The following is a 14,038-nucleotide window of genomic DNA, read 5'->3' on the forward strand; positions in this document are numbered from 1 at the left end:
TTTTTCTGCCTCATTTTTGTCTATCACTTCTTCCGTTAATGTTTCACCACCTGGCGTTTGCCAAGCTCTTTGCAATGTGCTGGTGACAAACGCTCATCAAACACGTTCGTCATCAGCTTGGTGCTGGTGAACGACACGGTCATTTTTGTTGCCTTCACAGAGTTTACATTCTAGGGGAGAGACAGAATTACCTAAAGAATCACGTGTTTAAATTAGAGTTAGAAACCAAAAAGAAAAGTGATACGAAAGGGAAAGTTAAGTGCGCTGTGAAGGTCTTGAATAAAGTACAGGAGAGGTCTTTCTCTTGGTATTTTTTTTGGAAATTAAAAAAAAATGTTGGTGATTTCCTCCCTTTCAAAGCACCATTTCCTTGGATATCATGATAATATATCCTCCTGATTTTATCCCCACTTCTCTGAATATTCCCTTCTATCCTCCTTAGATAATTTATTCTCTGCTCCCATAGTACAAATGTCCTTTCTCTGAGCCTACTGTTTGAACCTTACCCATCTCACCCCATGTTCTCACCATTAGTGATCCTGTCCAGTGCCCAGGGTCACTTTCCATCTCTTTGCCGATAGCTTCCAAATACAAGTTTCCAACACACATTTTACTTGTTAACTCTAGTTTTGCATATCCAATGCCCTTGATGGCAAGTTTACCTATTTGTATAAAATAAAAAATGTCCAACTTGGCCCCTCTGCTGTCACTCTAAGACCAGCTGCCTTCATTCTGTCACCTGGACTAGTGCAGGAGCCTCCTAACTCATTTCTCTCCTTACGCCCTTATCTCCCATAGTCTGTTCACCATGTTGTAGCCGTAGTGATTTTTTTTTTAAAGAACATCATTTTACCTTTTATAAGATCAGTTAGACATTAAATGAGATTAATGAAAAGCACGAATTGTCTATACTGCTTTATTATTACCATGCCATTCGTAATAGCAGTATTGAAAACAGAATTTTCATATGTGTGTTTGTGACAACACGGATGGACCTTGAGGGCATTATGCAAAGTGAAATAGGTCAAACAGAGAAAGACACGTACTGTATGATCTCACCTACATGTGAAATCTAAAAAAAGACAGAACAGATTGGTGGTTTCCAGACTGGGAGTGGGGAATAGGAGGAGTAGGGGACAAAATGGGTGAAGGGGGTCAAAGGTACAAACGTACAGTTATAAAGTAAATAAGTCCTGGGGACGTACAGCATGGTGACTGTAGTTAATAACACTGAATTGCAAATTGGAAAGTTGCTAAAGGAGTAGATCTTAAAAGTTCCCATCGCAAGAAAACATGATTTTAACTATGTGTGGTGATGGACGGTAACTTGATTTACTAATCATTTTGCAATATATGTTAAATCATTATGTCGTACAAATAAAACTAGGTTATTAAAGAAGTTTTCACATGTACCTATTAATAAGGGAACAGCTGAGGAAATTCTGATATATCCACCCAGGGAAATATTGTGCCACCATTAGAAAAAAATGAATCAACTCTATGTGAAAGAGTGTGGGATGACTTCTAAGATATATTGTAAAGTGTAAAAAGTAAAGCACACACGGGTGTGTGTCATAGGCTGCAACGTGTGTTTAAGAAGTATAACATTTGTAAGTTTACACGTTTCTGGGAGAAATGGATCTTGTTGACTCTAGGGGAACTGAGTGGTTAGAGACAGAAAAGCTTTCCGCGTTATACTGTTTTGTATCTTTGCATTGTCTATTCCAAAATGTAGTTTAAAAGTTTGGGTTTTTTTTTGTTGTTGTTTTGTTTTAAATCAAGAACTATACAAAAATCCTATCCTTAGAAATCGTAAGTGTAGCTCTTCTTGTGAGCGGCCTGAGGTGATCTCTGAAAATGGTTTACTGTTCACTTGAGCCAGAAAACCCTACGAAATCATGCAAATCAAGAGGCTCAAGTCTTCATGTTCACTTTAAGAGCACACGTGAAACTGCCCAGCCCATCAAGGGTATGCATATCTGAAAAACCACCAAGTATCTGAAAGATGTCACCTTGTGGAAGCAGTGTATGCCATTCTGTCCCTACACGGGTGAAGTTGGTAGGTGTGGCCAGGTCCAACACGGGGGGCTGGACGCACGGTCACTGGCCCCAAAAGAGTGCTGAATTTTTCTGCTGAATGCAGAGAGCGGGGACGCCTGGGGGGCTCAGTCGGTTAAGTGACCGACTCTCGATTTTGCCTCAGGTCTTGCTCTCGCGGGTTCATAGCCCTGAGTGGGGTTCCATAGTCACCGTGGAGCCTGCTTGGGATTCTCAGTCCCTCTCTCTGCCACTCCCCTGCTCGCTCACACGCACCTGTGCGTGCGTGCACTCTCTCTTTCTCTCTCTGTGTCTCTGAAAATAAATAAATAAATAAAAACGCAGAGGGTAATGCTTAACTTCAGGGGTTAGATGTAGATTCTCTGGTCACTGAGCACATCCAGGTGAATAAAGCCCCCAAGATGTGGCATAGAACTTACAGGGTTCATGGTTGGAGTAACCCACTCATGAGCTCTCCCTGCCACCCCGGTATGATCCCTACTGAAACAGAGCAGATTGTTCCTAATCCAGAAGAGGAGGTTGCACAGAAGAAAACGATATCCCAGAAGACACTGAAGAAATAAAAACTGATGGCCAGAGAATAAACTCTGCATAAAACAAATAAAAGTAAAAACAGAAAAAAAGAAATTGTAAGCATACAACACTCATGCACACGGCACGAGTCGAACCGTGTAGAACCCTTTGTAGAACATCTAGGAAACAATAAAAGCACATATCTCACAGCTGAAATGATTCAAATCAGGTGTTTTTGCTGGACACACCCATCCTTGATCGTTGGGGTCCTCATTGTATTATTTTCCCTTTGCCATTCAGGGAATTCTGGCAAGGGAATCTGCTGGAACTCCTAGATCTTGCCCAAAACCTCCTTGATGGAAGACCGATGTTGTGAGAGGTGACAGGCGACGCTGTCGAAAGCAAACTTGGATGGCTCAGCCAGGAAGGGCTTGTCCGAGGAAGGAAAAGTAGAAATCTGAAGCATGAGTAAGAATTGGTGAGGTGAGGAAGGTGACGAATTCACCTAAGCATATGTACCGTATACATTTACCTTTCTCCCTCCCGAAACAACAGTGAGATGGCAGTGAAGAGAAGCAAATGGCATGTTCCACAAGAACAAAAGGATGAAGCATCACAACCAAGTGCCAGAAGGTGGAAGGAAGGTGGTGCGTATTAACTGGCTGAGAAGACTCGAGAAAGCTAAATTCACACAGTGTGGACAGCACGATCCAGAAACTAACTGATGGATGCTACAGAAGTCCAGAAAGGTTCTGAGATTACAGGCTCAAAGTACTAATTAAGGCATAGGTACAGGTAGGACTGAAAAGGAAAGGGTATGTAATGGCTGTATAGAGAGCTAGGTCCCCTCCATACTCCATGAAGCCGGGACCCCTAGGACACAGGAGGTATACTCTGGCGAGGCTGAACCAGAACTTTCTCTCACAGTGACTCTCAACCTTGACTGCATATTAGAATCATCTGGGGAGCTTTAGAAAAATCCTAATACCCAGGCTTCCCTGCGAAGAAATGAAATCAGCATATCTGAAGATAACACCTTGTGAATTATGAGTTTTAAAGCTCCCTACGTGATTATGCTGTGAATATATGGCTGGAAAGTCACTGTTGATGTACCAGGCAGAACTACTAAAATCTAAGAGAAAATGTGCCCAATCGGCCCACCCCCACCCCTAAATGTAGAGCTATCGGCCAACATCTGAGTGCCTGTATCGTGTATATATAAACATCAGCCAAGAATTCCTAGCATTTGAGGGAAGCCTCAAGCATAAAAGACACAGACCAAAACAAATGGTTACAAAGTGGGGAACATAGGAAGACTTTTTAAACACCTTTTTAAACATCCTCAGCAGCATATGAGAAGATTGGCTTCCGTACAACAAGGACAGGATGCCATTTTTATAGTTCAGAGCCTAACAAAGAGCCCCTGGAAATGAAATGTCGACAGCCGAAGTGAAGAAAAATATCCAGCAGAAATGTTGGAAGACAAAGTGGAGGTCATTTTCCATGACACTGAACAAAAAGGAAAAGAGCTGGAAAATAGGAGAGAAAAGAAAATTGGAAAATTACTTTAGGATATCTGATACCTTACAAACAGGAGGTACAGAAAGAAAGAACCAATAAAACAGTGAGGGAATTAGAAAAATAAAAATACGAGAGTCCATCTGCACAAGTGAAGGATGTTAGTTTGCAAATGAATGCTCAAGTATTGTGGTGTCGATGTAAAATTACCCACACTGATACCTAAGTGCGAGATTTCAGAATGCCATAGGTAAAGAGAAAACCCTAACAACCCTCAGAGCTAAAAAACAAAAACAAACAAGCAAAACAGGTAACAGAACAGATTGACAATGAGAACGCCGTCCAACTTTGCAGAAGCAAAAGGAGAAGCAATTCAGGAGACAGTGGAGAATTACATGCAAAATTCTGAGGGAAAATGATTTCCAAACTAGAATTCTATCCCTTGCCAGTGTACTGACGGAGGGGGGGAAGGAGAATAAAGACGTTTTCAGATATGCACTCCCTAAAGATGTACTTTAAAGGCGTCTTCTCTGAAAGCTACTGGAGGATAAGGTAAGGAAATAAATATCCACCAAGATAAGGAAATAAAACAAGAGAAAAGATAGCGGATGCAGAAGACAGAGGCTCTAACACAGGAGGAGGCGTAGGGCGATTTCACAGGAAGGTGGGGAAGGATAGTTTTCAGGATGGCCTTGTGCAGGCCTACAGAAAAACCAGTCCAAATTGGAGTAGGCAGACAGAGGATCCCAGAAAGGCTATCTCCTCACCCTCTAAAACATGTTGCTGGTAATTGGCTTGATGTGTTGGAAAGTACCGAGAGGAAATTAAACTTTTGTTGTGAGCTTAGGGATAAATCAGCAAGTAGTCCACATTACACTAAAAGAAAAGGCAGTAATTATTAACTGACTCCAGGGAAAACAGAAGTGTGTACAACAAAGAAAACATCAAAGCACACTTTGTGGTCCATCGATAAACCCTACTTACATCATTGTAACAATTTATGTATTAAATACGTATTTATCCAGCATTTGCAACGTAACGTTTTTGGAAGAGTAGAGAAAAGGGAAGTGTGGGAGGAGAGAAAGTATTGGAGGTCATGGTAATTGAGGGGAAAGTGGTTTGTGATTTATACCTTTGTCTTCTATTGTAGGAAATCAGTAGGTATCATAGAAGGTTGAAAATCGAGAAATCAGATTATAAACTTACAGGGCAAAGGCTGTGCTGCGTTGAACAATTCCCATTTCTTTTTTGTATTTCTGACCTTACGGAAAGGCTACATTGCTTAGCTTAGCTTGGGGCCATGTGACGTGGCACTGGCCGGTGGGGGTGGGGGGGTGTTTTGTCAGAAGTAATGTTAGCCCCTCCCAGGCCTTGCCCTTAAATACTCACATTCCACCCTCTGCCTGCAACAGACGCCACAGAACCCTGGAAACCGTGAGAAGAAATGCAAACCTTCCAAGATGATGGTGCCCTAGATGGCCTAAATCCCATAAATAATTTTATTTATTACCTATATAAATACGTTATTCATCCCTGTTTCCTTGGCCCATTCATGCTTCTTTGTTGTATTTTTTTATTGTTATTTTATTTTTTTAATATGAAATTTATTGTCAAATGGGTTTCCATACAACACCCAGTGCTCATCCCCAACAGGTGCCCTCCTCCATGCCCATTCGTGTTGACTTGACCCAAATACCAGTTCTAAAGAAGTGGAGCCATTATGGCCTAATCTCTGTCACCAGGTTTCTGTCTTTGCTGGGAAAGTATTTGAAGTCGCTAAAGATAAAAATATGGGGCTCTTTCTCCTGTTACCGACCCAGGGAAAGAAGGAGGCCGAATGGGAACCATGACACTGTATATGGCACCTGCCTCCATGCCCTTTACAGAGGTGTTCCAGAAACTTCACTTATTACTTGTTTGTAAACTACTAATCAGAATCATGTCTCATGAGTATCCCATGAGTATCTGTGTAATTTTTTTTTTCCATAATCCCCATCACTAGGCTCAGTTCTGGAATTGAAGCGAGTAATTTTGGCAAAGTCACTAAAAAGTGATCAGGCAATATAAATGATAACCTCTTTGTGTATTAGAACAGGGATGACTCTTTTTTTAATGTTTATTTTTGAGAGAGAGAGACAAAGTGCGAGCAGGGTAGGGATAGAGAAGGAGGGAGGCACAGAATCTAAAGCAGGCCCCAGGCTCTGACCCATCAGCACAGAGCTGGATGCGGGGCTCCAACCCATGAACTGTGAGATCATGACCTGAGCCAAAGTCAGACACTCAACCGACTGAGCCACCCAGGTGCCCCTGGTCAAGGATGACTCTTAAGGGACTATTACGTGCTATAGGCACTCACAATAGTATTGCCCTGTTTTTCTATTCCTGAAGCATATTGCTGTCCTTGAATTAAAGCATATGTAAGGCAGAAGGAAAAAACCAAGAATAGCGTGACTAAATTACACATTTCATCTCTTTGCTAATTTTCCCTTCCATTTCTATAATCATATTATCTACTCCTCTAAGCTAACCGAAGGAACTGAATCAAAATGTCTTCAAACCAAATGTCACCTGTCGAAAAATTTCCTAAGCTGCCATTTCATATATATATATGAATATATATATGAATATATATAAATACATATGAATATGTAAATATATATGAATATATATGATATATAAATATATATGAATATGTATGAACATATATAAATATGAATATATATGAACATATATGAATATATATGATATATATGAATATATGATATATATGAATATGAATATATGATATATATGAATATATATGGATATATATGGATATATATGAGTATATATGGATATAATGTGTATATATGGATATATATGAATATATATATGGATATATATATATATATTTTTTTTTTTAATGAAGTAACAAACTTTTATAGTTCCCTTGATTGTGACTCTGGCCAATGAAGTACAGGCTTCTTTGGAAATTGAATCCTAGGGTGCTTGGGTGGCTCACTTGGTTAAGGGTCCGACTCTTGGTTCCAACTCAGGTCATGATCTCACATTTGGTGAGATCGAGCCTTTTGTCAGGCTCTGTGCTGACAGCGTGGGCCTGCTTGGGGTCTCCGTCTCTCTGCTGCCCCCTTGCTTGCCCTCTATCTCTCTCTCTCTCTCTCTCTCAAAAATAAAGACATAAATAAACAGTAAAAAAATAAAGACAGAAATTGAATCCTAAAGATCAATTTTAACTAGATGTGTCTTGTCTTTTGGCGGCTTTCAATTGACTGTGTGGGGTTTTATATTGATTTTTCATTCTGATTGGACCAGCGGAGTTTATTTACTTAGCAACTTAAATTTTTCTCATTTTTATTTGATTGTTTATTCTTGTTAAACAGTAGGGAGCAATTGAGAGCTCTAGCTGGGTTTAGTTAGGTCCATTGCATGGAAACAATGATTAACTGCGCGTCTGCTGGGTACGGGAGGGAGGTGGGGCGGTGGATAGCCAGGGCAGGTGGTTGGGAGCAGCTCGCCCTGAGTGTAGGCAAAAGGGGGTGCTTGTCTATGAAGAACCCAAAACCGTGGTACGACTGACTAAAATCAATCTCCTCTCTCTCGTCACCATGTGCCAGCACGTCTAAACAATGGCAAAGCCTTTCATTGTCCTAAGTTTTAAGCAACTTCTGCAGATACTGCTGTTTTAATAATATATATGTTAACTTCAATTTAGCACGCATTTATTTGTTTTCATCCTTTTTTAAGTTTAGTTATTTATTTTGAGAGAGAGAGAGAGGGCAGGGGACAAGCTGGGGAGGGGCAGAGAGAGAGGGAGACAGGGGACCTGAAGCAGGCTCTGCGCTGACAGCAGGGCTTGAACTCACGAACCGTAACATCATGACCTGGGCCGAAGTCGGACACTTAACCGACTGAGCCACCCAGGTGGCCCGCACATATTTATTTTTAATATGCACTTTATTCCACCTGGAAGTTAATAAGGAGAATGCCCAGGTGTGTTATCATCCCAGACACATGTGTACTCAGCTGCACATAGTCGTTTCATGAGTAGTCTCAACACAATTTAGAAGTTTTCAAGCTTACATTAGGCACGATGTTTGTTTGCAAACCTGTGGCATTAAGTATTCCTGCAGTCAAGTGGTAGAGTCAAAGTACACAATAATCATAGGACACAGATGACTTAACTGTCGTAAAACAGAAACAACTTTTGCATTTCACATGTAAATAGTAATTCTAAATAAAACTTAGAATTTTGTGTTTAAATTGTTTAATATTTATTCATTTAAAGAATTTTAATATTTATTTTTGAGAGAGAGAGAGAGAGAGAGAGAGACCGACCACAAGTGGGGAGGGGCAGAGAGAGAGACAGAATCCGGAGCAGTCTCCAGGCTCCCAGCTGTCAGCACAGAGCCCATTGTGGGGCTCGAACCCACAAATCGTGAGATCATGCCCTGAGCTGAAGTCGGATGCTTAACTGACTGAACCACCCAGGTGCCTCTGTTTATTTATTTGTTTTGAGAGAGAGAGAGAGAGAGAGAGCGAGCGAGCAGGGGAAGGACAGAGAGAAAGAAAGAATCGTAAGCAGCCTTTGCACTGTCAGCATGGAGCCCGACGCGGGGCTTGAGCCTGCAAATCGTGAGATTGTGACCTGAGCCAAAACCAAGAATCGGACAGCTTAACGGAATGAGCCACCCAGGTGCTCCTGTATTTAAAATTGAAAACAATTAGGGGCGCCTGGGTGGCTTGGTCGGTTAAGCGTCCGACTTCGGCTCAGGTCACGATCTCACGGTCCGTGGGTTCGAGCCCCGCGTCGGGCTCTGTGCTGACGGCTCAGAGCCTGGAGCCTGTTTCAGATTCTGTGTCTCCCTCTCTCTGTGACCCTCCCCCGTTCATGCTCTGTCTCTCTGTGTCTCAAAAATAAATAAACGTTAAAAACATTTTTTTTAATTTAAAACAATTAAATGGTATGAACTCCAAAGTATCATATTTTTTGTTTAGAAAGTGTAAGTATTTTACTCCATATCCCATCTGTTTGTTTACTTTGTATAAGCATCTTTAAAGAGGCACTTGAATAACTTGTTAAAAAGTTCAAATTTGAGCAACTTGTTCAAAAGTTAAAGTTTGTTGTGTTTCAAAACAAATGAACCAAGAAAACATAGTTACTACTGATGATTGCATGTTTATTACTGAAAATAATGTTGCCATTTAGAGAAGGAGTGACTAATGAATGATATTCTCCAAGTGTCAAGAGATGAAGCAAGAAAATAAATGTGCTGGGGTGTCCGGGATGTGTTTTTATCCACTTGGGTAGTCTCCGCACAAGAAACATGGCCCTTAATGACAAGTTGTCTAAGTTCAGAGCTAGGAAGCATGTTTGTGAGTGATTTTTGTCATGGGGCCCTTTAAATCTCTTAGTAGATTTAAATACTCTAATGGTAATAGAGTATTACCTATACTCTAATGGTAATTGTGCATGAAATAAGCTTTTTTAACATCTTTATGTTAGATATAATTCGTATACCATACAATTCATGTAGAGTATACAATTCAATAGTTTTCAATATATTCACAGGTGTAACTATGACCATAGTCAATTTTAGAATATTTTCAGCATCTTAAGAAGAAACCTCTCATTTTTTTTTAGCATTTGTTGTTCTTTTTGTAAAGTTTTGGTTTTTTTTTTTTAATTTTAATTCCAGGATCGTTAACATAGAGTGTTACGTTAGTTTCAGGTGTACGATATAGTGATTCAACAATTCTATACAATTGCTCAGCGCTGATCATGATAAATGTGCTCTTAATCCTCTTCACCTATTTTAGCCAACCCCCACCCACCTCCCCTCTGGCGATCTTCAGTTTGTTCTCTATAGTTAAGAATCTGTTTCTTGGTTTCTCTCTCTCTCTCTTTCTCGCTCTCTCTTTACCTTTGCTCATTTTTTCTGCTTCTTAAATTCCATGTATGGGTGAAATCACATGGTATTTGTCTTTCTCTGTCTTATTTCACTTAGTAGTATACTCCCTAGCTCTATCCATGTTGTTGCAAATGGCAAGATTTCATCCTTTTGAAGGCTGAGTAATATTCCAGTGTGTGTGTGTGTGTGTGTGTGTGTGCGTGTGTGTGTATGTACATCATATCTTCTTTATCCATTCATTTATCAATGGACACTTGGGCTGATTCCATAATTTGGCTGTTGTAAATAATGCTGCAATTAACAGGGTGCATATATCTTTTTGGATTCCTATTTTTGTATTCTTTGGGTAAATACCCTGTAGTGTAATTACTGAATCATAGGGTAGTTCTATTTTTAACTTTTTCAGGAATCTCTATACTGTTTTCCCTAGCAGCTGCACCAGTTTACATTCCCACCAGCAGTGCAAGATGGTTGCTTTCTCTCCACATCCTCACCAACACTTGTTTCTTGTCTTTTTTACTTCGGCCATTCTGACAGGTGTGAGGTGACATCTCATTGTAGTTTTGATTTGCATTTCCCTCTTGAGCAGTGATGTTGAGCATCTTTTCCTGTGTCTGTTGGCCATCCATATGCCTTCTTTGGAGAAATGTCTGTTCATGTCTTCTGCCCATTTTTAATTGGATTATTTGTTTTTTGAGTGTTGAGTTGTGTCAGATCTTTATATATATTTGGATACCAACCCTTTATCAGATATGTCATTTGCAAATATGTTCTCCCATTCAGTAGGTTGCCTTTTAGTTTTGTTGATCTTTTTCCTTTGCTGTGCAGAAGCTTTTTATTTTGATGTACTACCAATAGTTTATTTTTGCTTTTATTTCGCTTGCCTCAGGAGATATATATAGAAAAATGTTGCTATAGCTGATGTCAGAGAAATTACTGCCTGTGCTCTCTTCTAGGATTTTTATGGAAATCCCTTATTTTTCAACTGTTGTTTCCCTATTCCCCCGTCCCTCCCCACCCCAGCCTTAAGAAACCACTAATCCCCTTTCTGTGTCTCTAGATCTCCCTATTGTGCTTTTTTCACTATATGAAATCAGATAGTGGTCTTTTCTAACTGAGTTCTTACATTTAACATGTTTTCATAGTTTATTCATGTTGTACCTATAGCAGTATTTCATTCCTTTTTATTTTTTTTTATTTTTATTTTTTTTATTTAAGTTATTGTTTAAAAATGTATACTCAAATTAGTTATCATATAGGGCAACAATGATTTCAGCAGTAGATTCCTTAGTGCTCCTTACCCATTTAGCCCATCCCCTTCCCACAAACCCCCCCCCCAGTAACCCTCTGTTTGTTTTCCATATTTAAGAGTCTCTTCTGTTTTGTCCCCCTCCCTGTTTTTATGTTATTTTTGCTTCCCTTCCCTTATGTTTATCTGTTTTGTCTCTTAAAGTACTCATGAGTGAGGTCATATGACATTTGCCTTTCTCTGACTGACTCATTTCACTTAGCATAATACCCACTAGTTCCATCCACACAGTTGCAAATGGAAAGATTTCGTTCTTTTTGATTGCCGAGGAATACTCCATTGTATATATGTACCACATCTTCTTTATCCATTCATCCATCGATGGACATTTGGGCTCTTTCCATACTTTGGCTGTTGTTGATAGTGCTGCTATAAACATTGGGGCGCGTGTGTCCCTTTGAAACAGCATCCCTGTATCCCTTGGATAAGTGCCCAGTAGTGCAATTGCTGGGTCGTAAGGTAGTTCTATTTTTAATTTTTTGAGGAACCTCCATACTGTTTTCCAGAGTGGCTGTACCAGTTTTCATTCCCTCCGGCAGTGCAAAAGAGATCTCTTTCTCTGCATCCTCGCCAACATCTGTTGTTGCCTGAGTTGTTCATGTTAGCCATTCTGACAGGGGTAAGGTGATATCTCATGGTGGTTTTGATTTGTATTTCCCTGATGATGAGTGATGTTGAGCATTTTTTCAATGTGTCAGTTGGCCATCTGAATGTCTTCTTTGGAGACGTGTCTATTCATGTCTTTTGCCCATTTCTTCACTGGATTATTTGTTTTTTGGGTGTTGAGTTTGACAAGTTCTCTATAGATTTTGGATACTAACCCTTTATCTGATATGTCGTTTGCAAATATCTTCTCCCATTCTGTCGGTTGCTTTTTAGTTGCTTTTTAGTTGCTGATTGTTTCCTTCTCTGTGCAGAAGCTTTTTATATTGATGAGGTCCCAACAGTTCATTTTTGCTTTTGTTTCCCTTGCCTTCGGAAACATGTTGAGTAAGAAGTTGCTACGTCTGAGGTCAAAGAGGTTTTTGCCTGCTTTCTCCTCAAAGATTTTGATGGCTTCCTGTCTTACATTGAGGTCTTTCATCGATGTTGAGTTTATTGTTGTGTATGGTGTAAGAAAGTGGTCCAGGTTCATTTATCTGCATGTTGCTGTCCAGTTTTCCCAGCACCACTTGCTGAAGAGACTGTCTTTATTCTATTGGATATTCTTCCCTGCTTTGTGAAAGATTAGTTGGCCATACATTTGTGGGTCCATTTCTGGGTTTTCTGTTCTGTTCCATTGATCTGAGTGTCTGTTTTTGTGCCATCATTCCTTTTTATTAATGAATAGTATATCATTGAATGGATATACCACATTTTGTTTTTCCATTCCTCTATTGACAGACATTTCAGTTTCTGCCTTTTGGCCATGATGAATAATGTTGCTATGAACATTCATGTACAAGTTTTTGTATGGACATGTGTTTTCATTTCTCTTGGGTATATATAAACCTAGGAGTAGAATAGTTGGGTCACACAGTAATTCTATGTTGGTTCATTTAAGGAACTGCCAGAATGTTTTCTTTTTCTTTTCTTTTAATTTTTTAATTATTTTTTTTAGTTTTGAGAGAGAGCGAAACTGAGTATGAGTGGGGGAGGGGCAGAGAGAGAAGGAGACACAGAATCTGAGCAGGATCCAGGCTGTGAGCTGTCAACACAGAGTCTAACACAAGGTTCAAACCCACAAACCGCGAGATTATGACCCAACCTGAAGTCAGACGCTTACCCGATTGAGCAACCCAGGTGCCCCCAGAATGTTTTCTAAAGTGGCTAGGAGGCTTTTCACTCTAGTCATTGCCAGTGATGAGGCCAAGAGAAGGTTCCAACCATATGTAACCTGCTCTTTTCTGGCAAGAAAGGCAATTCTTGGATGGGGAAGCAGACTGTAGTCACAACCAGGATATGTGGATCATGATCTTTGCCCTCCCCTTAATTATCTGTATGACCTTGTGCTATTCATCTTCACTGGGCACAGCACCTCTGTCACTGTATATAAATTAAGGGAATTGGATTAGATGTTATCCAACTCTGAGCTCCATCCCTGAAGATTTAAAGTAGTGTGACATTTTTCACTTAATCGTACAAACCATCTTACTCATGTTCAAGACTTTTTTGGCAAAGAAATAGGGTATGATTTTTATCTGTAGACTGCCTCTTATTACTATAGAAAACCACAGCTTTCCTCTTGTTGCTTATTTCATCTTTTCCTTGGGTAGACCATGTACTGTTAGTTCCGAATACAAAATTACCATAACCTCCAAGTATTTCATATATCTTTCTGGAGACAGGTCTTTTGTTGGTTAGGTAGAAAGTCTTCATAGAACTGAAATTGACGTATAAGGATGCCCAGTTTGAATACGTCACACTGGGCAGGAAAACAGTTATTCGTTTTTGTTACTCAATGTGTAGGGTCACAGACAAGCAGCTGTGGCATCATGTGACAGCTTGTTAGAAATGCAGGCTCACAGGCCCCATCCCGTCGTGTCAGAATCTCTGGGAGTGGGATCCGACAGTCTGACTTCTGACAAAATCTGAATGAATCTTCTTCCCACTGTCTCTATTCCTGACTCTCAAAATTACTGCTTCAGACCCTATGGCCTATGGTCTTCCACTTTAGCGTATTATATTCCAGGCTTGTTTCTTGATTTCATATCTGATCACTTTTTCACCAGAGGATCTTGGCTTGACCTAA

General features: G+C 40.1%; 1 pseudogene; it reads left to right on the forward strand.

Annotated features, from left to right (window-relative positions):
• Window positions 1–1,857: 1,857 nt before the first annotated feature.
• Window positions 1,858–2,642, forward strand: LOC128311576 (60S ribosomal protein L17-like; annotated as a pseudogene).
• The last annotated feature ends 11,396 nt before the right edge of the window (window positions 2,643–14,038 follow it).

This window comes from Acinonyx jubatus, chromosome X (assembly GCF_027475565.1).
Source record: "Acinonyx jubatus isolate Ajub_Pintada_27869175 chromosome X, VMU_Ajub_asm_v1.0, whole genome shotgun sequence".
NCBI classification, from domain to species: Eukaryota; Metazoa; Chordata; class Mammalia; order Carnivora; family Felidae; genus Acinonyx; species Acinonyx jubatus.